We start from the raw sequence: 26,360 nt of genomic DNA, 5'->3' as shown, positions 1-26,360 counted from the left end.
CTTTACTGTTTGTGGTAGCTTCCCCCTTCACTGTTTCTCCACTTGCCAATTACAACAGCAAAGCCTACATTAAGTCATTAGCCTTTTCCCCAAAGTGGAAAATGCAACTTTTAAAAAATGTACAAATCCTTATGATGTACATTTTACATCTGAATGTATACCATTCTACTGTGTTCTAAATATTACTAATACAAAAATGGTGAAAATAAGAATTACACTCCTTTAGCAAGAAGAGCCTTTCTAAACCACGGAGTGTTTTGTCCACGTCAAAAAGCAGAACAATGTTAAAGGTTCAGATCAAGCATTCTGTAGGAAGTGCTTGCCGCCAATGTTTTGTGGAAAAAACGTTAGGAAACTCGGTGTCACACCAAAGAGTTTGGATTAAGGACTGCATTTGTACTTGTCATATATTTTACATTTTATCTTCTGCCAACAAGAAAATTCTCTAACAATGCCAAAAATCTAGGATAACTTAGTGCCCAGTTAACTATCTACACTGTTAATACTGTATATGCAACACATATTCTTCTACCGCATTTGAGTACCGCCGAATGTCATGCTTACTTAACAGCTTAAAACAAGGGAACTGATGGAATTACACTTGCTACCCAGCTTCTGCTCTATTCACTTTCATTCCTTTTTGCCAGTGTTTTCCTGTCTGTTTTTTCCCCATTCCTTTTTGGCAATGCTTTCCTTCTCATTCCTACTCTATCCCAAAGACCCAGATGAAATTTCATCTGCTTGATGCACCTTCTGCAATCAAGAGGAACTTGTCTCTCTGTTCTATCACACAATTTTGTTAATCCTTTAATAAAACACATATCAAAGTCTGATTTTTACTATAGCTAGTTGATTTTTTAAAAAAATCCTAATAATATTATGAATGTTTGGAAGACAGGAATTCCTTCTCACATCTTTCTTCACTGAGAACCTTAAATAAAGCCTTAGACATAGTAAACAATTAGTAAATACTTGAGGGGCAGTAAAATGAGATGGATAAGAACTCTGGTTTGGAGTCCAGCCAGACCTAAGTTCCATTCCCAATTCTCCTACCTACCAACCATGAGATACTGGCCAGTTTCTTAACCTCCTCAGGGAGACAATTATTAATGGGGGAACTAATAGCTACCTCATAGATGGATTATAATGATTAACTGAGATAATGTCCCTTGAACAATCACTGCAGTACTTGACACACAGCAAATACCCTACATATATTGACTATTGTTTTTGATTTAAAATTTCGTATTTGGGTAAATGGAATTAAAAAAGAAATGTAGCCATTCCAGATCATACTTTGCAAAAACTTTAAACATTGGCAATTTCTGAACAAAAATTATGGTAGTATAAAATTATATGTTTTTGTGAGGTAATGAAGGTATGTTCTGTGGAAATATTTCTGTGTATCCTTTTACATCTATTGCTAGTACTAAAAGACTAAGGGGAAGCCAAATTATGGGCCAAATTTGGAAACTGTGGGCTACCAATGGGAGCTCTCTAGAGCCTTGTCCACACAAAGTCCTACTGACTATTCTGGGTTATCCTGGGCAAAATGATGTTCAATTATCTGGCCCTGGACATAAAAATCAAAACTTCTGAAAGAAAAAGATATGAAAAGGTTGCCCCAGTCCTTGAACGCTCACCCTTGGTTGGAGAGAACCTGCTCAAAGACAAGCAAATCACAGAAATAAGACATAGTCGGTAGGATACGTTCCAAGTTCCTACACAGAGGAGACAATTCTTGACAAGATCCAGGTGTCCTTTGAGAGCTTCCAAATAACTGAAGTTGGTAATGTAGAGAGAATCCCATACAACCATCATGGTAAGTGATAAAGTGCAGAGAAGCAGTAGATAAAGAAGCATGTGTCAAGGCAAAGCACTGGGAAGTGTTGGGACAGCAGTGAATTCAGTAGAAACAACAACTAAATAAGAACATTATAAAAACATCCTTTGTCCCTGTCATGTGTCCTCCTTCACTCCCTCCACCACACTAATAAGAATGACATAATAATAATACTTAACACTAATTGGGCTTTCATCATGTCCAAACATAGTTCCAGACAATTGACTAGGCACCTAACTCATGTAATACTTGTAGTAATCCTATGAAATCACTGTAATTACCCCCATTTTTACAGATGTAGAAATCAAGGTGTGGATAAAATTACAATATTTCCAGAATCTCTTGCCTAGCCTTAGTTCATCTCCATATCAATAGGTGATTGCAAAGGGGTTGGAGAGAAAACTTGCAACTGGACCAGAGAGGTAGTTTGGGGGGGTCCTTTTGCAGCCGGGTTGTGAGAGACATGGATGAGCAGAAGTAGACAATGGCTTGCAAGCAATAAATGGGTTTCTCTCACTTTATTTCTCCCTTTAACTGATTTTGGATGTAAAGGTTATTTGCCCTGGGCTGGGAACATATTTTCCCCCTGGAGTTACATGAGACATAGAGATGTTAAGTAACTTTCTAAAGGTCACACAGCCATTTAGTGACACAGTTGGGATTCTAAACAAGTGTAGACTCTTTCATAACTACCATATTATGCATATTATGTCCCTTCAAGAAAAGGATATCCTGGACCAACAGAAGAGTGGAGGGAAGGGAAAGTAGTTGAGGAAGACAGATAACTCAATAATTTGGGTGGACAAGTGACCAAGAGATACTGAATTCCATTATGGAAGTCTCCGGGACCAAATAAGTTCCCCTTTTACCAGTACCTTGATGCTACATGAAAAAACACCTTGTCTGAGACAGATAATACTCTGTGGGAGACATTATTTTCTGAAATCTTGAGGTGCTTGAAATGAGAAGGTAGTTCAAATATAGACTATAAAAGCTATTTATTACCCATCCAAGTTTTTATTTTCCAAGATTTATTCATTTTCTCCTCATAGAGCAATGTAAGGTACATTAATAAATTAGAAAACTAAGTCACAAAAGTTTAAATAGCTTTCTAAAGCCCCTTAGTCCTATTCTGTGTCCTTCCTTGTATTTATCTAACACGATGTGGGGAAGGATTTCCAAAGTTGATGCTTGGAAGGCCTGTATTTTTTCATACTTAAAATTTTTAATTTAATATTTTTATCTAGTGATAAAAATATCACACACATTTGTCATAGAATATTTGGGAAATGAGGATAAAAAAGTGTTATCTATAAAGTTTCCATTTAGATGTAAGCATTTTGAAAATCATGTTGAATTTTCATCCAGTCTTTTGTTATGTTTTTGTGTACACATATGAATGCAAGTGATTTTATAACTTGTATATTATCTTTTGAAAATTTGTTTTTTATCACTAATACATTGTAAGAGTATTTCCATGGCCTTAAATAACCTTAGATATATACTTCATAATGTCACATTGAGAAAGAAGCTATATTTAATAAATCTCTTATTCTTAAATATTTAGGATATTTCTATTTGAACTGTTACATTAAATAAAACCCTAATTACACAGTTTTTAATGAATTTTTTATTGTTTCTTTACGGGGAAAAAACACCTTAAAGATTGAGTTACTAGATATAGAGTCTAAGCATATGTAAGGTTCTTGATAGCAGTTGTCAAACTGCCCTCCAAAAGAGCTCTATTAGTTGCCATTGAGAGGTTAAAAAATACATTAACTGAGAGTTCCTATTCTGTCCTCCTTGAAAAATAGGTGTTACATTTGGTATTAAATTTTATTTTCAGAGCTCTTAAAAATCGTAACATAGCTAGAACACTAATTTGAATAGTTACTACAAAGTTCAGTCAGTAAACAAAAACTTGCTTCATTTACTAGATTTTAAACTTGTTTGGGCTATATTACACTTGTAGAACAAAGGTAAATTTTGTTTTGCTTCTGGTTACTACACTTAAACTCTGTATTTTTATCTGGCTAGCTGAAATGGCCTAAATTTAAAAATAAACATGTAGTCCTTTAGGGTTTCTGTATGAAAATGCACCAAAACAATTTAAATTCTCTGCATTATATGAAACAAAATACGTATTTGTGTTTTATTTATGGTTGGTTTTGCTTTTGAGAACATTTTGCTACATAGAACCCTAACTCAAAGAATGTGGGACTGGTTCATAGACCTGCAAGTTTAATCTAGCAAATTTAATTTTTGCACTTGGGATGAGGACTGATTTTGCAGAATCAACCAACTATAATTGATATGCTAATGATGTTAGGCAATTTCAATCCAGCTTCTCTATCTTTGATTATTGGAAGATGTTCTTTCTGTGGAATTTGGGGGTTTTGTCAGGAAAAGATGTTCAGCAATTCGCTGTTTCTGATTCTGACAATAGTAAGTCTGTTTCCTCAAGTACAATTAGAGTAAATGTGTGTGGCAACAGAAAAGGTGTGATTTCCCTGTGAAAAACTGACCTTTAAGGAGGAAAGTACAAAAACGTATTTAGATCCTAAAATGAGTGAAAACAACACATATGCAGACCTAAACATTCTTCCAAAATAAAAATTTTCACTCTTCAATTTTCAGAGGAAATTGTTTTAAATTTCAAAACATAATTTGCAAATGTTTTACATCCTAGTAAGTGTTATATTCACTAAGAGCTCGGGAATTTGGGTTTCTTTGTTGATTGTTGATTTATATTGCCTTGTTTTCTTTTTGATTCTTTGTATTAAGACTATTCAAAGTTAACTTTCAATAATCCAAATTTAAACACAACCAAATAAATCTACAACCTATAATATTCTTCTTAATTTTTCACTATTTTAACTGTTGCTTAGTATAATATGAACACCATGAATATAATAGCTCTAAGAGAAATAAATATTCTTCCTTAATCATAAGCAAAGTGAGACTTAATGGTCAAAATACAAATGTGAAAGTGATAGGATGAGAATAACTTCCATGTCTATGCATTGCAAAGTTTAAAGTCTTTACTACAACAGATATTATGTAAAAAAAAATTATAAAACCTGTTTCATGAGCGAGCGACACATGAACCGCTCTGCTGAGTCTCCAAATGATTACGTGAAAAAAAAAAGGCAAAACAAGAACGGGTCAAGCACATTAGTTCCACAGGCTTTTCCAGTGGAGCTATCCATTTACAAAAATTATTAGTAGACGTCTGAATTTGAAACAGGGCTGCTTGGAGTTATAATCAAATGCACTTCCCCTGAGCAATACCTGCAGTCACTGAACTTAAGTTTCTTCTACTTTTTTTTTTAACCTCATAGTTGTAGCAATGCCTTCAACATGTTAGAAATAAATCAACTAAATAAAATAATAAGTGAGAATTTATATCTATAGTAACCATGTCATTACCTCTATGTTACCTTCATTTAATAATAAGTGTCCAATACTTTTAAGATATTTCATGGAATCATGATAAAGTTCATTTATTTTGTAAATTAAAATATTCTGAAATCAAAGTAATCAGATAATGCAAGTACATTTTACTTTTATAAAAGTAAAGTTAAAAATTCCAGGCCCTCAATAATGCTATATTGTTTAATTTCATACATCACCCAAAAGTTCTGTAAAATTCTCATTCTATGGATTTATTTCATGTGGAAATATATGAATTCTGTATTTTATAATACTTTATTATAAAATTTGGCAAAGCTACAGGAAAGTTGGAAGAATTCCACAGTGAACTCTTATACTCTTGTATTCATCACCCATATCCTATAATCAATATTTAACATTATTTGCTTCATAATATTTCATCTCCCTGTCCCTCTATCTAGCCCTGTATCCAGCCATCAGTAAATCTCATTTTATTTATACATTTAACATTTTGTAGACATCAGTGTACTTCCTCTAAAATACAGATGAGGATGTGTTCTGACAAACCCATTGTTTGAAATGAAACTTACATGAAAACATTGTAAGTTGAAATTCACTTAAAACACCTAACCTATGGAATATCATCGCATAGTCTAACCTGTCTTAAACATGCTCTGAACACTTACATTGGCCTATAGTTGGGGAAAAGTATCTGACACAAAGCCTATTTTATAGTGAAATGTGAATATCTCATGAATTTGTTGAATACTGTACTGAAAGTGAAAAACAGAATCTTTTTAAGTGTGTCAGTTGTTTACCCTCCTGATTGCTGCCCGGGGGCTGTGGCTCCCTGCCCCTACCGAGCATCATAAGAGAGGATTGTACCCCACATGGCTAGCCTGGGAGAATAGCAGAATTCACAATACGAGTACAGTTTCTGCTGAATACTTTTCATCATTTTAAAGTGAAGACGTTTTTTCTAAAATTACCTGGAGGAGAAAAGACAAGACCTTCCTAAAGGAGTCCCAAGTGGTGTATCTGCTCCAGTAGAACTTAAGCCCCACATAAATCTATGGCATTGATACCATGCAGGGCTGGGGTAGGAACAGACAAATAGACCAAGGCACAAATACAGAGCCTAGAAACAAACTCAAGCTTAATAGAGGCTTGATTTGCAGGGAAGTGGAAATTTAAAGTGGGGGTGAGTGACAGAATATTCAATAAGTGATGCTGGGTGAGTTGGTTATCCATAAGGAAAAAAATATAAAAAGAAATTGGATTCTACTTATATTGTAAACAAAAGCCAGTTCAAGGTGGATTACATATAAACATGTGAACAAGACTTTAAATATTTTAGAAGAAAATAAGAGAATATATATATATGTTTATAGAGAGAGAATATATAGAATGTAAGAATATATATATGTAACATGGGTTTAGGCTAGAAAAATAATTCTTAGATGAGGCAAAAATGTATTAACCTATAAAGGAATAGATTTGTTTACATTAAAAATGGCATGTTCATCAGAAGATAGCATTAAAAATTAAAAGATAAGTTATAAACTGGGAGAAGACATTTGTCATATGCATAATCAGAAAATGTTAAGCATATGTATCTAACATTTCAATCAAAATCAAAAGTCAAAGATAAAATCACTCGTTTCACAGAGGTGGAGACACAAATGTCTACTGCATATGAGAAAATGCTCTCATTAGTATTAAGAGAAATCCAGAATAAAACCACAGTAAGAATGAATTTTATATCTGTAAAGCTGACACAAACATTCTGTGTGGTGGGTTAAATAACCTGCACCCAAGAGATGTACACTACTTAATGCCCAGAACCTATAAATGTTACCTTATATGACAAAAGGGAATTGGCAAATGTGATTAAATTAAAGATTTTTGAAATGGATGATGTAACTCCCGGGGTGGGGAATGTGTTCTCAGCCCAGGGCAAACAAACCTTTGAAGCAGAAATCAGTCAAAGGGAGAAATAAAGTTAGAGAAATCCATTTATTGCCTACAAATAGTCATCTGCTCCTGCTTGTCTGTGTTTCTTGCAACCCAGCTGCAAAGGCCCCACCAAACCTCTCTGGTCCAGGTGTGCACTCACTCTCAACCCCACCTTGTAATCACCTATTGATATGGAGATGGCTACTTCTCTCCACCCCTTGGAAACACCTATTGATATGGAGATGCACTAAGGCCAGGTGAGAGATTCTGGAAATATTGCAATTTTACCCACAGATAGATTACTCAGGATTATCCAGGTGAGCTGTAAAAGTGTCCTTGTAAGGTTAAAGCTGAGGGAGATGTGACTATAAAAGAGGAGAAGATGATGTTTTGACAGAAGCAGAAATTGAGTTTTGCACTTTGAAAATGGAGGAAGGGGCCACAAGTAAGGGATCTCTTGCAGCCACTAAAAGCTGCAAAGTCAAGAATTTTTCCCTCAGAGCCTCTGGGAGGAATCAGCCCTACTGACTTCTTGGCTTTAACCCAGAGAAACTGATTTTATAATTATGGCCCCCAGAATCCTAAGAGCATAAATTTGTGTTGTTGGAGTTGTTAAATTGTGGTAATCTGTTACAGCAGCAATAGGAAACTAATACAGTCTGATAAAACCATGTGTTGATAAAGAGCTACATTTTTACACTGAGTGAAGCAAAGTGAATTGATATTACCATTATCTAACTATCTGATTTACAACGTAAAACACAGAGATTCCAATCCTAAATACTTAATCCAGAGAAATTCTTAAACATGTGAACAAATAGATATGTCTGAAAAGCTTTGGAAAATGGACAAACCATTGGAGAATGGATAAATGAATCTTGGTGCATTCAAATAATCCAATAATGTTTAGCATTAAAATGAATGACAATAGAAATATGTTAAGTGGAAAAAGCATACCTTAATAAATACATAGTGTCACCATTTTAAATAAATTCCAAAGGCAAGAAAAAGGCAAGAGAATATGGTGGTTCAATATGATGCTTCTTTAAGGGAAAGTCAAAGGATATGATCAGGCAGGAACTCACAGCTTCACATTTGACAATGTGATAACTCTTCAGGAGGGTAGGGAATTCACAGATGTGATGGCTTTAGAGAAGTGGCTATTTGGCTATGCTATAGTTTCCAGTTACTCCATCAAACATTAATCTAGGTATTGCTGTGGAAGCATTTTGCAGATGTATTTAAAGTCTATGATCAGGTGACTTTAAGTAAAGGAAATTTTGGTAACCTGAGTGGACCCAGCTGAATCTACTGGAAGGATTTGAAGTCAGGGTTGAGGTTTCTGGGAAGAGAGAAAAAATTCTGCAAGTACCTGTAGGGTTTCATTCTTGTCATTATCTTATCTTGCTGACTGCCTGTCCTACATACTTGGACTGGTTTAGCTAACCTCCATAGTCATGTACATCAATCCCTTGGAATAAATCATATATGTATATATAATAAGTATAATATATATATTATATTATATATATGTTCATATACATTCTACCAGTTCTACTTCTCTGCTTGAATCTCGACTGATGGAACAGATGCTGCTTTATTATTTCATATTGTATTATTTATACATAAAGATCATAATCACTGTTTATGGAGCAGAGTAAAAAGTCAATATTTAAGTATGCTTCATCTTTATTATTATTATTTTATTTTGATAACCAGATCATGCAAAAATACATTACTGTTCAAAATGAAGGACTTAATATTAGTTTGTAATAATCACTGATAAAGCGTAAAAGGATTACATTCTCTAAATGAATTAGAATAATATAATTCTGAAAGGGTATTTAACCTAATTATGTTTTAGATCTATAAAGCATTACACAATACCCCTATAAATGAGCTCTCATCAAAAACAAGTGGGTTTTTAAAGCATTTATAATTCATAGGTGTCTGGCCAGTCCAATCTCACAGTCCATTGAAATAAAATACAGGAAAATGACATAAATATCTCAACTGCAAACACACACACATGTTCAGAGTAAAATTTTAAAGGGGGTTTTGCCTCAGGTCACTACTCTGTACCTTCTCATGTTCGCTGGGAGCTGCTGTAGTGGCTTAGCACTTACCCTCCACCTCTCTCCTGTCACCTGCTTTCAGGCATGGGGCAAACTAATGCTGGAAACAGCCTAGTTTGAAAGCACTCAGGGGACTAGAATTGAGAAGGCCTCTGTGCTAGCTTCCTGAGGAGGAGAAAAGAAGCCTGAGCTGTAAATATTGCCCCGCTGAGAGCAGCTGTTTTGTAGGATGGGGAGAGCTAGATGAAATCCTGATTGCAGTACCTAAAACTAAACTTTTGCATAAACTAACCTCTGCAGAAGGTCAGAAGAAAGAAGAGGAGCATGAGTAGAAGAAAGCAGATAGAGGTAGTGACTCTGTGGGGAGCCCAGCATCATCTCTGACGTTCACTAATGTGTGGCCTTAGACCAGTTAATCTCAGACCTGGCCTCCCAATCTGCAAAATGGGTGTGCTAATAGGGGCTACATCAAAGGCAGTGGTGGCTTGAGACTTTCTTCATCTGTTAGGTTTGCATGGCAACCTAATGGCAGGTGGGGCAGGGGGTGGAGGATTCTCTTATAGCTCTAACGCAAGCATAGTGTTTTTATTTAGAATTTTTTTATTTGCTGTCATTTAAGGAGAAAAGGGCCATGACTGCTAATAGGATTGCAGTGATGAATAATGAGATAATCCACACAAGACAGCACAGTGCTGCCAAATAATGAACACTTTGTAAATTATAGCAGTAATTATTAATATTATCACACCCAGTATACTTTTCTTTCTTATGTCTATATTGAGATTTGTTAATATTTGTAATATTTGTAAGTGAGATGTTCATAACATAAAATAGATGACTTAATTTTAATTTGACTTTATATTATACGATACAACATGGAATCGTATTGGATACTAATGCTGGATTAGTATTGGAGGCAACAATATTTCTGTAAAGTTTTCTCTTATACATTTGTAAGAGATTTAACTTTCAGTATCTTTCAGAGTGAAAATCAAAATCAGACTTTCTTGTAAAACACACAAAAAATATGCTGAGCCATACAATTAATAGTGATTTTAAAAACAATTACACATCACTTCCACAGTCTCTACTAGACACATTATATAAAACCAAATTAGTCAATATTGCATGCAGAAAAAGCCCATGTATTTATTCTAAGCACATGGCCATATTTTGTTGCTTTTCATCTTCAGTGTTCCACATGACCATAAATAATCATTTTGTTAACTTAAAGTGTTGCTATTTCTAACGTTTCTCATACAGTCAACAAAACAATGAGACAAGCTAGGCCAGGAACACATTACCTCTGGAAAATCATTTCAGTTAACAGGCAAGCTCATCACGATGTAAGTAACTAAGGTGGTTATTGGAGTTATTACTTATCACACAACAAACAGGCAGAAACATTCCAAACTGAAAACAGCCTCTGAATGTGCAGAGAGGTAATTGTCATAATAATAGTAATATTAATAATAATAAATATTAAATCCTGCTTCACATGGAAAGGAATATATGTTTTCCGTGATTTATACAGGCTGACTGACTTTAGGTAAAGCCATTAACTTGGAAGATTAAAAACATCATGGGTAGTGAACTATGAAATGTGGTTCTCATGAAGGCAATAGCATTGGAAAACTTCATCATAGTGAAATTTTGGCTCTCTTTGGAAATGCATCTAAGATCTTTAAATGAGCAAACCGTGTTAATTGTAAACTATAATTATTGACTGTGTATTTCTAGAGGTCCTATAGTTTAGCACAAATTAAAACAAATAGGATGAAATTATTTCTTTCTCTGTTCTCTTTGTTGTTATATATTGAGTTTAACTCTAGAAGTATAGCTTCATTATCTGGAGATTGGTCAAATGTGCTCACTATCCCCTAAGAACATCATTGTATTTTCTTAAAACTTAATTTCTCACCTTACTAACTTTCATCCCCATTGCAGATTTCTTGTATATTCAGTTTCCTCTCCAGCCTTTCTTTCTTGTGAAATTTATCCTCTTATTATACCAATAGTAATAGCAAACTCTTACAAAACATGGGTTAGGCCTGACTCAAAACATTTTACATAAGTTAGTTTATTTAATGTTCACAACAATCCTATGGGGCAAATTTACTGTTATCCCTATTTTACAAATAAAAAAAATTTTTAGATGCGGTTAAAACAATTTGTCTAAGATCACAGGTCTGTGGGCAAACCCAGGATTTTTATTTACTTTTGCTTTTTAAAAAATTCAGTGTAAACTTAGTCCCATATAATTCTCCAATGTTCATATATTAACAACTATGGCTGCTCTTGGTTTTTATATACTCCCACTTCCCTTTCCAAGTGGCTATTTTGAAGCAAATCTCAGATATATTATTTATTTGTAAATATTTCTGCGTCTATCTCCAAAATGCAAAGTACCTTTCTTAAACATAACGACAAGGCTGCTGTCAAAGTTACCAATTAACCATTTTTTTTCAAAATTCAGTCAGTATTTAAATTTCCATGATTGTCTCATAAATGTACTTTTCTATTGGATTGTTTGACTCAGGATGCAAACGAGGCCAGACGTTCCACATGATTTTTATGTATGTTAAATTATTTTTAATCTGTAGATTCTTTCTCCCTTTGATTTCCAGTGTCTCTTTTATTTAATACAAAAAGCAGGTTTTGTTCTGTGGAGTTTTCTAAATTGTGAATTTTACCTATCGTATCCTTGGGGTGCCATTTAATATGTTCCTCTGTCTCCTGTATTCCCTGTAAACTAGTAGTTACACCTAGAGTCTTATGATTTTGTGTATATGTGGTTTGGTTTGGCTTGGCTTGGTTTGAAAAACTATGCCATGGGGGCAGAGCCTGGGTTTGAACCCAGTCTGACTCCAGGGTCTGTATTCTTAACTATTCTACCAAATGTCATACAAATATATCATGCTCTTTCCATTCTTATTCACTGATGAGTTGTCCCCACCACACAGAAACCTTCCATTATACCACTGGGCTGTTCCAGAAACTCAGTCCTCCTTGCCCATAATGGAATACTTACTTTGTAAGTAGTCTTTTTTTATAACATTTATCATATCTCAGGATATTGAAAAAATGTATTAGTTTATCTCATCACTAATATTTTTAAGCAGAATGATATGTTTTCATCTTTGTGTTTCTAGTGTTTAGTCACTATCTGATGCACAGTGAAAGGGTATAATATTTTTGGGTGGAAATGTGTAAAGGAATGAATGGAAATAGAATTGACAGAAATGGAGATACTTAAAATCCACATAACATCTAGTCAAGGAGGGATTAGGACTATAGGTTAAGCATTATCAGTTTAAAATACCAGCTGCAGAAAAACCCAGCGTCCGAATTCAGAATCTCAAGTGAATCATGACCTATTTTGACATGTTAAAAGAGAAAAAAAAAAAAAGTAAAAACTGTCAAGTAGAGTTCTTTTGTTAACAGTAGAAAATTGCTTTAAGTAATTTATGAAAAAGGAAATTTAATACGAATACAGAGCTCCAAGAAGTAACATCAGAGTGGGGATAGCAATGTTGGAAATGGGAAGACATGGAGCTGAGAGGCAGAGACTTCAAGAGCACTCACAGTGCCTCCGCTGGGAAGGAACCAACTCTCATGTTGTGTCTTTTTTGCCTCTCTGTTCAAGCTTCGGCTTCCTGAGAGGGATCATCAAATTGTGAAAATTTGGTCTCATCCCTGACCTTGAACTGGAGGAGGGCCAAGTCCCCAAATTGTAAGTCCCACTGGATTGCATCCATGGAAAAGAGACAATTCCTCCAAAGCAAAAGTAGTGCTCAGTAGGAACTAAAAATGTGTTTTTAAATTCCTCAACAAAATTCCCAGAACTACCAATATGTCCAAAATATTCTGAAGTGCCTACACTGAGGATTTAGAAAAGAACTGAGGATTTAGACTTATATGGTACCTACTCTTATGGAAATAATAAAAAATACAAGTGTGCAATTGTTCCAAAAAGGCAAGTGCACAGTGCTGTGGAAACATACAACGGGTGTCACTAGCTCCATCTGGGTATTCGGAGAGGACCTCTGGGAAGAATAAATATATAATCTGAATCCTGAAAGACGAATAAGAGGTACCTATGTAATAGAGGGATGAAAGGTATACCAGGATAAAGGAATCACATGTCTGAAGGTCCTCAGGCAAGACAATGAAGCTCCTTTACTGAACGGAGATGAGCTCAGAATAGCTGTGGTGAAGAAAGATTGACTGTATGATGCAAAGACACAGAGAAGAGCCAGGCCAGAGAGAATCCTGTGAGGCTTTTGAATTTGATGTAAACGATGAGGTAGAATTATCATAATGCTTTAAATAGTGACATGGCTTGTGAGCTTTATAACAATCAGTCTGGCTGCAATATGAAGAATGACTTAGATGACATGAGAGTAGAAATAGGGAGACTAATTCCACTAGCGGTCATGGGAATTGAGAGAAATGGACTGATATGGAAAGTAAAAAAAGATAGGAGGAGCAGGACAGATTAGAAAATGGTGATAGGAGAGAGAAGAAACAAGTTAATGGAGATTTCCATTTCTGACATGAACAACAGGGTGGAGGGCAGGGCCATTCGCTGAGACAGGATACAAAACAGTCAGGCTTCTGTAAGAAAGACCGAACATTTGGTTTTGATTTAATTAGTCTGAGGCACTTATGAACCAAATAGGGATGCCAAGCAGGGACTTGAAATACACATCATGAGCCTGGAGAGAAGCTGTTGCTGCAAGTGTGAAGGTGGAAATGGAAGACAAATGAGAGAAAGTTACCAGGTTAGATGTGAGGAAATATGGAAAATACATAAAAGAAATTTGTCTTAGAAGGTTTGAATGTGAAAAGGAGGCAAGAAAAGTAGACGATGACCAGTGTTGCCGGGCAGCTGCGCCTGGCGGGTCTCTCCCTGCGCACCAGGAGACTGGTGAAACCTCAACCTGGACGAGGGAGGGTTCTTGACTCCGAATGAGAAAGAATTCTAGAGTAGGTCGGAAGAGTGGAGGTAAGGAAGGAATTTATTCAAGCGAGAGGAGCAGGGAATGGTAGCTGCCTTGCATGTGGCTGAGAACAGGAAAATGCAGAGGGAAGCAGAGGAAATTCGCAGAACATTTTCTTGGTAGAGGCAGATTCCCTTGCCATTTCTGAAAGCCAGGGTCACTTGGCATCCCGTGTCCACCTGGATCTGCAAAGTCTGGGGGCTAACTCCCACCACCCCACGAGTTCGGAAGCTGTGGAGCACAGGATGGAGTGAGATTACGTTCTGAGAACTTCCCAAAGAAAAGAGATTTTCAGGCGGGCTCCTGCAGCTGCAGTTCCATCCGGGTCACCCAGGTGATGGGAACTTGCAGGTCCAATCTGAGCTCTCAGCAGCCCCTCCCTGCTTATCAGGGGTAACGTGAAGACTAAGTGAAGACCTAGGTATAGAATGAAATAGCAAAGAGACAAAGATGCTTACCAACGGAAAGGTGCATAGAGACAAAACACTATTAAATTGAGCAGTGAGAAAGCTTTATTTAAAGTTACACACTTAAAGAGAGAAGAAGTGCAGGCATCCTCAGAGAGAAGGCATGCTAAAGGTTGGGGGTTCCCTCTTTTAAGGATTTTTCAAAGGACCAGGGGGTATAAACTAGTAAAGTGGTCTCAAAATGCTTATGTATGATGAGAGACATTAAGTCTCTTCTCTCCTATTATGAGTCACCCAGGTAATTCTGCAAAATTAACTTAACACAAGAAATTTACTGATCTGTTTCCTTCCCAGGATAGCAGCTTCCCTCTGGGAACATATCAATCAATACTGCCCCCACCCCACCCCCGTGCCCCCAAAGAGGGTTGAGTTATTGTCTGTATGCTAAAGAACACTTAGGAATCTTACTTCCTAACTTCCTGGTTTTTAAAATGGCATCTTAGCTTTAAGATGGAATCCTTCCTGTTCTTACTATACTGTTTATATCTCAGCTTTTTGGAAAATTAATCATTATGCTTGTCTTCTGTCTCTGCCCTCCAACACAAGGAAGTTTTAATCCCATTACCATTGGTAGTTGGAACTTTGGAAGCTGTTATTTGTTGGGTAGCATAAGTATATTAGCCCCTTTAACTGGGCAAGATACTGAATTTGAATTCCTTTTTTATATACTACTAGATGTCTTGTTTTACATCAGTAATCAACTGTTGCAACCCCGAAGAGCTGCCCAAAAGTGGGATTGCAAACACTATCTTTTGCAACACCATTCTTCAAGCAGGTTTTATAGAAGTAATGGATTTGGCACTTAGGTTGCTACCTAAGGCTGAATCTGGACTCAGCAAGAAAGAACATCATGATTGATTAGCTATGTCTGCCATTAGTTCAGAACTAGGGACTGATCCTGCCAAATACTTGCTGACACCAGCCTAGAAACTTCACATCACAGCATAACCTTCTTAAAGGACTGGTTAGTTGCTAGTCAAAATAATTTTGATGTAAGTTCTCCTGATGCCCCAAATCCTATTTATGCTCAACGTGGTATGATATATATTTGTAATACAGGATCTAACTTTTTTTTTTAATCTAATGGTATTGCCTTTTTATATTTTCACAGCATATTTGAACAGAGCTGTTTAGACTTACAATTACGTTTTCTAAAATTATATACATTTATGTAGTGGTTGAGATATTTTACATGCAATAGTTCTATTAACATTTTACTTTTCAGTATTAGCTCATAAATGTTTATTACTCATATAAATATTCTTCATTTCTGAAAAACAGCTGATTGCAACATTACATCTTTGCTCCAATGTTGTCATGAAGAGAAATGCATCTCTGCCGTTCAGTTGAGATTGCCAAGTGAATACAGACCTTGCCTCAACAGATTACATTCACCTCATTGTCAGCACTGCACAGGGGTCTGAATATGTGGGTTTTATTTTCCCATAGGTGAAGAATTATGGAAGCAAAAGAAAGACAATGGAGGAATAAGCAAAACATCAATTTTAGGACAAAGCCTTCCACCTGAGTGTTCAATATGAAAGGATTGGAGAAAAAAAAGGAAGAGATGTAGGGAGAGATCCCATACTACTATCAGTCATTTGGGTTGGAATTTTCCTTTGCTTGAAATGCCAGACATACCCCAGAGATCAGGTTCAATCACCCCAAGAACACTACAGCGGGACTTCATTGGCAATATGACTAATAGACAATTAGAGCACAATAAGGGCCATTTATTTTCTGACCATGTCTAATTTGCCACTCAGTTGAATCTTTAGAGGAATAAACTCACTGTTCAGTTAGTCTTTTTTGGTAGTTATATCTTTTGATAAGAGCTTTTTGTTACCTAATAATTCACTCCCTCAGAAGAATGTAGAGAATGTTAAATTATGAAGAACAGACTATGAAGACAAGTGAATTTTCTTAAGACATATTTTTTAAATGTATTGGGAAAAACACTCTCAATTAATCAATTAATTAAAAGTGCTAGTACTACCTTATCATAAATGACTGTCACTGTTCAGATGATTTCAGTTAGTGTTAGCATAACATCTTTTTATGTTTTTAATAAAAAATGAATATTGAATATAATGAGACTGTAATTTAAGTAAGTTTGTAGTAAAAAAGGCTCTAGGAAAAATATGACTTATCACATGAATGAAAACACCAAAGAAGCAAAGTTTCACTGGAATTTGAAGGAACCAATTATTTTAACAGGCTAGTGTTATTATAATGCAGGCCTAAATACAACTGATTTTATTCAGAATCTGCTGATCTTCTGTTGTATTTTTGTTATTGGCTTCAAAGCCATAGCCATAGTGATAAACCAGTACCTTGAGTCCTATGAGCTGAGCCACTTAATAGAAACCTATAAATAAATAGGATTCATAAAGGCTTCTGTCTGCACATATGCAATTATTGGATTTTTAGATCAATGAACTTTCTTTCACCACATCTAAAAGTCATTTGTAACCACTGGGAAACTTATTTTATTAAGGATGATCAATATTTCCTAGAAATGTAAGAGACACTATGTAGAAAAAGGAAATAATGTTGAGAAAATAGAGTTCTTAGGAGAAATTCAAGTATTCAACTGTCTGGAGCATCAAAAATTATAACTCAGCATTTTCTAATAAAGTATGTGAGGATGATTTATTCTATAATCATTCAATATAGAGTATTATCAGAAAACATTTTACCCAAGAGAAAGTTTCAAGTGTGCTCTCGTAAGTAAATGATTGTATATATCAAACTACTTTTCCTTATAGCAGGAGAAATGACTAAAATTATCAGTATAGAGATTCTATCAGAGCAGATTTTTTTCAAATAAACAGAATTTTACTTTTAAAAAGTTTAAAATTTCATGTATTTGTATTTTTACTTATGGAGACTGCTTGGTTTATCAAACTAATCAGAAAAGTGACTAATCCTTTCATTTCGGTATTCTTGATTCCTTTATCTTAGAGTCTATGTGCTTTGTCCTTCAGATGCAAATTATAAGATAAAAATATATTTTTCCTTTCTTAACCAGTTGTAGGACCACTGTTGTGTGATATGGCATGGAGTCACTAACCAATTGCAATATAAATTGGTCCAGTTTTTATAATTATCAAGTTCTGCTTACATTCCATCCTCATAAAATGTTTAGAAACAGTGGTTTTTCTAAGCACAAAAACATTACTTTGAAAATAAATAGCAGAAATGTCTTTGAGTTAAACAACAACAATGGGTCAAAATAAGAACAATAAAATGATACCAATTAAGTCCCAAGTGTCTTTTGAATTTTGGAGTAACTCATAGTTAATTACATTCATCAATGATAACTGACTATTCTTAAATACTCTGATACTGCTCACAATGTCCCATCAAAAGAAACAGGTAACAATGTAACTTCAAAATGCATTCAAAATGAAGTAAATGCTGAAGTCTCAAAAGAGGGCTATTCTTTGAGTTTATGCCTCAGGATTACTTATGTGAGACATTGATGCCAAAGGTAAAAAAATAACCTGCCAAAATCCAGAGGGGATCAAATACATTTGAATCCAGGTACTAAAAATCCATGTCTTTTTCTCTGTGTTGTACTTGGTATCTCACTTTTTTCTTACTTTGAACACCACTGCCATATTCCTAGCTACCCATAACCCAAACATGCTGCACTCTGTTTAAGATTCTAGTACAGACACTGGTGAGAAGGCTCAGATTCATAATTTCCACAGGAGAAATAATAAATATTAAAGAGAAAAAAAGGAAATTCAAGGAGAAAAACAGTGCTCAATTTAATAAAAATGGAGATAACAAATTCTATCATTGACTAATTTTTTTTTGTTTTATAAGTCCCATTTCATCTAAATTTTAATTTAAGTGTTGCCCCCTGTGAGTAAAATTGCAATATTTCCAGAATCTCTAGCCTGGCCGCGATGCATATCAATAGGTGTTTCCAAGGGGTGGAGAGAAGTAGTCCATCTCCATATCAATAGGTGATTACAAAGGGGGTGGTGAGCTAGCACCACCTAGACCAGAGAGGTTTGTTAGGGTTCTTTTGCAGCCAGATCAGGAGACATGGGCAAGCAGAAGTCAATGACTGCTTGTAAACAATAAACGGGTTTCTCCCACTTTCTTTCTCCATTTGACTGATTTCAGCTTCAAAGGTTATTTGCCATGGGCTGGGAGCATATTACCCCCTGTAGTTAAACACCCACTCAATTTCTTCAGCATTTCTATTCTGGAGGTGAAATTGCCTTTAGTGGAGCTTTAAACACACTCAGTAGGTTGAAACTGGAGATCATGATAACCTCTCTCAGTTTCAAGACCTGCTTCCTTTTAAGAAATTGCTTATTTCATCCTATGTCACTAACCATTTAACTAAAACTGAGCTTTACACTCAGACTTCTGAGTGTATCTGAGAGAGTAATAGCAAAAAATATAAAAAGGTGCAAGAGGAGACAGAACAAGAGACAAAAAAACAACAAATGAAGAGGAATATTTTTCATTCATTTTACTTTCATATGGACAAATACCTTTGTTCCTAGTTTCTCAAAGTTTTGGAGGCTTGATACTTTGGGAGAATATGGGAAAAGAAAAGAAATAAGTTTTTGTTCTCAGGAAATAGAGAAACCTAATTATGTCCCTGAGTCTTATGCCATTTAAACAATTTTTTCACCATTTTTCACATACCACTCTTGATCATGATTTTTTGTGTCTCTTATCTTCCATGTATTAATCTGTTTGGGCTGCCATAACAAAATAATACAGACTGGGTAGCTTAAACAACAGAAATTTATATTCTCACAGTTCTGGAGGATGGAAGTTCAAGGTCAAGGTTCTATCAGGGTTGGTTTCTGGTAGGTCTCTCTTTTTCACTTGTGGACAGCCACCTTCTCAGTGTGTCCTTACATAGCCCTGTCTTTGTGCATGTATGGAGAGAAAGAGTTCCTGTGTCTCTTTTTCTTTTTAGAAGGACACCTGTCTTGTTGGATTAAGTCCCCACCCTCTGATCTCACTTAACCTCTATCACCTCCTTATAGGATCTATCTCCAATTGTAGTCACCTTGGAGGTTAGAACTTCAACATAATAATTTGGGGAAAAAACACATTTCAGTCCATAACATACCCTTACCTAGATTTAAGAATTGTAATAAAATGTCTTACTCTTTTTTTAATATGGGATAACTCCTAGGAGAGGATCTGATGCATTGATGCATTCTGAGTATTTGCCAAACAAAAGAACATTACCACAAGTAATGTTTGTGTTTCCCTTACGTGATTGAAATAAATATCGAGTCATTTCTAGCCTCCCAGTGTTCCCAGTTAGACACAGGTATCATTCAGAAATGGGTAGATCCACTACTGAGGTAGAATTCTAGGTAGAATAGACCTAAGATGAGATTCAGAGGGGCTTCCAAAGATGAGACTTCCAAGCTACATACCAGATAGTGTGAAAACCAAAAGTGAATTACCACTCTTTTAAAAAGCAAACACATAGTCAAGGCCAAGACACTGAAGTGGACAAGACCTAGAATGGGCTACCATTGTCCTGTGTTACAGAGCAGAAGTCAGGGCATCTGGGCACATGGAAGCCCATGAAAGGCTGAAGTCACAGTGAGAACAAGGGTGAACAGGAGAGTGCCTGGGAAACATCAGACCCAACACAGCTAGATGCCTGGCACTGCTCAGCCAGCTTCTACACTTGCCTTCCCAGGTAAAGAATGCTTCCTCAGACGAACTTTTTTAAAGTACCTGGTTTCTACCAAGTATGAATATCACACTGCTTATATGGCATACTTTGAAATAGATACACATTTATTATGTAATTGTAATATTAGAAAAAACAAAAAAGTTGCAAAAAAGGGAGAAAGGAGAGAGTTTTATCAAAGATCAGAATTCTAATCTCCAACAGAATTGAAGAAAAGAGATACCTGCATTGGAAAACTACTAACAAAAGCAGTGGATATTATTGGATGCACTCTCATCCCTTCCTTTTATTTGACATGAGAGAATGAATTCTAGAAAATCTACAAAGTATGTTAATTCTTTCTAAAATAATATATGAATAGACTAGAATATCTATTTATGTAAAACAAATTGCTTGTCATTTTGAGGCTAAAGAATAAAGCTCATTAGTTAAAGGAGAACAGGGAAACAAATGCATCATGTCAGTTTTATCAAATTCAATAAAACTATTTATGTTTTATATAGGGATGCTTATGAAACAAATTGCTTCATCTAGGAAGAAAAGCATGTTAAACAACATTTAAAGTACAGATGGTATTGCACAGACATGCAGGTTAACCTCAGCATTAACCATTTCCGAAAAATCATAAAACTTGAACTACAGAACAAAAAGTAATGCTTTGTTGAAACAAAGACATAACAATATTTAGGAAAACCAAAGAGTTCTAAAACCACAATGTAGACATCATGGCATATATCACATGAACAAACATTTAATTAACTAATAATATTTTAAGGAATATATTTATTGGTCTTATATGGTATATAAAAAGAGGGAAATCTTGTAACTGACTGATCTTTAAAATGGAAAAAGAAAATTCAACCAATTGGAGTATAATCTTGCATGAAGAAGAAAAACAAAGTGATTTTAAGTTCCTTCAACTCTGTGGTTCTCATATGATAAAGGGAAAATACAGTGTCACTTGAAATTAGCTGAAATTTTAATCACTAAATATGTTGTTCAAAGTGGAAGCCAGTATGTTCAAGAGCAACTAGAATCATGGAATAATAATAATTGAAAGAAAATACGTAAAATTGTAAGAGATATCTATATTTGGCTTTTGACATTATAATTTTAGATTATAAACTACTTGTGAAATTTTCATTTGAAATCATCCCCTAAAATTATAAGGATTTTTTTTTCAAGTTTGATGAATTTAGATCTTAATATATTAGAAATTCATTTGGATAATCCAGGGCGAGTTTGAAGGGAGGGATAAGAGGATTGTGGTGTATCATGATTGGTGCACATGGTGTGTGTGGGGTCATGGGGAAAAACAGTATAGCTCCAAGAAGACAAATAGGGACTCTATGGCATCTTACTACACTGATGGGCAGTAACTGCAATAGGGTATGTGGGGGGACTTGATATAAGGGTGAATGTAATAACCACATAGTTTTTCTTGTAAAACCTTCACAAGAGTGTTATCAATGAAACCATAATAAAAAGAAAATCCAGAGGCACTTTTTCTTTTTCATCATTAATATACAATTACATGAGCAACATTTTGATTACTAGATAACCCCCATTATCAAGGCCCCACCACATACCCCATTACAGTCACTGTCCATCAGTGTAGTAAGATGCTATAGAGTCACTTCTTGTCTTCTCTGTGCTACACTGCCTTCCCTGTGTCCCCCGCTACATTATGTGTGCTTATCATGATGCCCCTTATTCCCCTTCACCCTCCCTTCCCATCCACCACCCACAGTCCCCTTCCCTTTGGCAACTATTGGTCTATTATTGGGTTCTGTGATTCTGCTGCTGTTTTGTTCCTTCAGTTTTTGCTTTGTTCTTATGCTCCACAGATGAGTGAAATCATTTGTTACTTGTCTTTCTCCACCTGGCTTATTTCACTGAGCATAATACCCTCTAGCTCCATCCATGTTGTTGCAAATGGTAGGGTTTGTTTACTTCTTATGGCAGAATAATGCTCCATTGTGTATATGTACCACCTCTTCTTTATCCATTCATCTACTGATGGATCCTTAGGTTGCTTCCTTTTGTTGGCTATTGTAAATAGTGCTGCGATAAAGATAGGGGTGCATATGTCTTTTGAAACTGGGCTCCTGCATTCTTACAGTAAATTCCTAAGAGTGGAATTCCTGGGTCAAATAGTATTTCTATTTTTAGTTTTTTGAGTAACCTCCATACTGCTTTCCACAATGGTTGAACTAATTTATATTCCCACCAGCAGTGTAGGAGGGTTCCCCTTTCTCTGCATCCTCGCCAACATTTGTGGTTCCTATTCTTTTCTCTGTTGGCCATCCTAACCAGCATGAGGTGGTATCTCATTGTGGTTTTAATTTGCATTTCCCTGATAATTAGCAATGTGGAGCATCTTTTCATGTGCCTGTTGGCCATCTGAATTCCTTCTTTGGAGAATTGTCTTTTCATATCCTTTGCCCATTTTTTAATAGGGTTATTTGCTTTCTGGGTTTTGAGGCATGGAAGTTCTTTATATATTTTGGATGCTAGCCCCTTGTCAGATATGTCATTTACAAAAATATTCTCCCATACTCATCATAGAATGCCTTTTGGTTCTGCTGATAGTGTCCTTTCCTGTACAGAAGCATTTTTGCATGATGTAGTCCCATTTGTCCATTTTTAATTTTGTTTCCCTTGCCCGAGGAGATGCATTCAGGAAAGAGTTGCTCATGTTTGTGTTCAAGAGATTTTTGCCTGTTTTCTTCCAGGAGTTTTATGATTTCATGACTTACATTCAGGTATTTGATTCATTTTGAGTTTACTTTTGTGTATGGGGTTAGACAATATTCCAGTTTCATTCTCTTACATGTAGCTGTCCAGTTTTGCCAACACCAGCTGCTGAAGAGGCTGTCATTTCCACATTGTATATCCATGGCTCCTTTATTGTATATTAATTGACCATATATGCTTGGGTTTATATCAGGGCTCTCTAGTCTGTTCCATTGGTCTATGGGTCTGTTCTTGTGCCAGTGCCAAATTGTCTTGATTACTGTGGCTTTGTAGTAGAGCTTGAAGTTGGGAAGGGTAATCCCCTCCAGCTTTATTCTTCCTTCTCAGGATTGCTTTGGCTATTCCAGGTCTTTTGTGGTTCCATATGAATTTTATAACTATTTGCTCTAGTGTGTTGAAGAATGCTGTTGGTATTTTGATAGGAATTTCATTGAATATGTAGATTGCTTTAGGCAGGATGAACATTTTGACAATATTAATTCTTCCTATCCATGAGCATGGGATGTATTTCCATTTATTGGTATCTTCTTTAATTTCTCTCATGAGTGTCTTGTAGTTTTCAGAGTATAGGTCTTTCACTTCTTTGGTTAGGTTTATTCCTAGGTATTTTATTCTTTTTGATTCAATTGTGAGTGGAATTGTTTTCCTGATTTCTCTTTCTACTAGTCCATCATTAGTGTAAAGGAATGCAACAGATTTCTGTGTATTAATTTTGTATCCCATAGTTTTCTGAATTCAGATATTAGATCTAGGAGCTTTGGAGTGGATTCTTCAGGTTTTTTTAATGTACAATATCATATCGTCTGCAAATAGGGACAGTTTAACTTCTTCCTTGCCAACTGGATGCCTTTTATTTCTTTGTGTTGTCTGATTGCCATGGCTAGGACCTCCTTCTGGAACATGCTGAATAAAAGTGGAGAGAGTGGGCATCCTTGTCTTGTTCCCGATCTTAAAAGAAAAGCTTTCAGCTTCTCACTGTTAAGTATAATGTTGGCTGTGGGTTTGTCCTATATGGCCTTTATTATGTTGAGGTACTTGCCCTCTATACCCATTTTGTTGAGAGTTTTTATCATGAATAGATGTTGAATTTTGTCAAATGCTTTTACAGCATCTATGGAGATGATCATGTAGTTTTTGTCCTTTTTGTTGATGTGGTGGATGATGTTGATGGATTTTCGAATATTGTACCACCCATGCATCCCTGGAATAAATCCTATTTGATCATGATGGATGATATTTTTGATGTATTTTTTAAATTTGGTTTGCTAATATTTTGTTGAGTGTTTTTGCATCTATGTTCATCAGGGATATTGGTCTGTAATTTTCTTTTTGTGTGGTGTCTTTGCCTATTTTTGGCATTAGATTGATGCTGGCTTCATAGAATGAGTTTGGAAGTATTCCCTCCTCTTCTACTTTTTGTAAAACTTTAAGGAGGATGGATATTAGGTCTTCACTTTGATAAAATTCAACAGTGAAACCATCTGATCCAGCGGCTTTGTTCTTAGGTAGTTTTTGATTACCAATTCAATTTCCTTGCTGGTAATTGGTCTATTCAGATTTTCTGTTTCTTCCTGGGTCAGCCTTGGAAGGTTGTATTTTTCTAGAAAGTTGTCCATTTCTTCTAGGCTATCCAGTTTGTTAGCATACAATTTTTCATAGTATTCTCTAATAATTCTTTGTATATCTGTGATGTCCATAGTAATTTTTCCTTTCTCATTCCTGATTCTGTTCATGTGTGTAGACTCTCTTTTTTTCTTGGTAAGTCTGGCCTAGGGGTTTATCTATTTTGTTTATTTTCATGAAGAACCAGCTCCTGCTTTTATTGATTCTGTCTATTGTTTTTTTCTTCTAGATTTTATTTATTTCTGCTCTAATCTTTATTGTGTCCCTCCTCCTACTGACTTTGAGCCTCATGTGTTCTTCTTCTTCTAGTTTCATTTATTTTGAGTTTAGACTGTTCATTTGGGATTGTTCTTTCCTGAGTTAGGCCTGTTTTGCAATATACTTCTGTCTTAGCATGGCCTTTGCTGTGTCCCACAGATTTTTGCCATGTTGAGTTATTGTTGTTATTTGTCTCCATATATTAGTTGATCTCTGTTTTTATTTGGTCATTGATCCATTGATTATTTAGGAGCATGTTATTAAGCCTCCATGTGTTTGTGGGCTTTTTCATTTTCTTTGTGTAATATATTTCTAGTTACATACCTTTGTGATGTGATCTGAGAAGCTAGTTGGTACAGTTTCAAACTTTCTGAATTTACTGAGGCTCTTTCTGTAGCCTAGTATATGATCTATTCTTGAAAACCTTCCATGTGCACTTGAGAAGAACATGTATCCTGCTGCTTTTGGATGGAGTGTTCTGTAGATGTCTGTTAGGTCCGTCTGTTCTAATATGTTGTTCAGTGCTTCTGTGTCCTTACTTATATTCTGTCTGGTTGATCTGTCCTTTGGAGTGAATTGTGATTTGAAGTCTCATAAAATGAATGCATTGCATTCTGTTTCCCCCTTTAATTCTGTTAGAATTTGTTTTACATGTGTAGGTGGTCCTGTGTTAGGTGCATAGATATTTGTAATAGTTATATCCTTTTATTGGACTAGCCCTTTTGTCATTATGTAATGTCCTTCTTTGTCTCTTGTTACTTTCTTTGTTTTGAAGTCTATTTTGTCTTATATAAGTACTGCAACTCCTGTTTTTTTCTCCCTATTAGTTGCATGAAATATCTTTTTCCATCCCTTTACGTTCACTCTGTGTATGTCATTGTGTTTGAAGTGAGCCTCTTATAGGCAGCATATAGACCAGTTTTGTTCTTTTATCCATTCAGTGACTCTATGTCTTTTGTTGGTGCATTCAAAATTGTATGTGATCTTTTTTCTCTCTCTAGCTGCTTTTAAAAGTCTGTCTTTATCCTTGATATTTGCCATTTTAATTATTATGTCTTGGTGGTGTCTTCCTTGGGTCCCTTCTGTTGGGAGATCTGTGCATCCCCATGGCCTGAGAGAATATCTCCTTCCCCAGACTGGGGAAGTTTTCAGCAATTACCTCCTTAAAGACACTTTCTATCCCTTTTTCTCTCTCTTCTTCTGGTACCTTTATAATGTGAATATTGTTCCATTTGGATTGGTCACACATTTCTCTCAATATTCTTTCATTCTTAGAGATCCTTTTTTCTCTCT

This window comes from Manis pentadactyla, chromosome 6 (assembly GCF_030020395.1).
Source record: "Manis pentadactyla isolate mManPen7 chromosome 6, mManPen7.hap1, whole genome shotgun sequence".
Lineage (NCBI taxonomy): Eukaryota > Metazoa > Chordata > Mammalia > Pholidota > Manidae > Manis > Manis pentadactyla.
Note: the sequence above shows the minus strand (reverse complement) of the source record.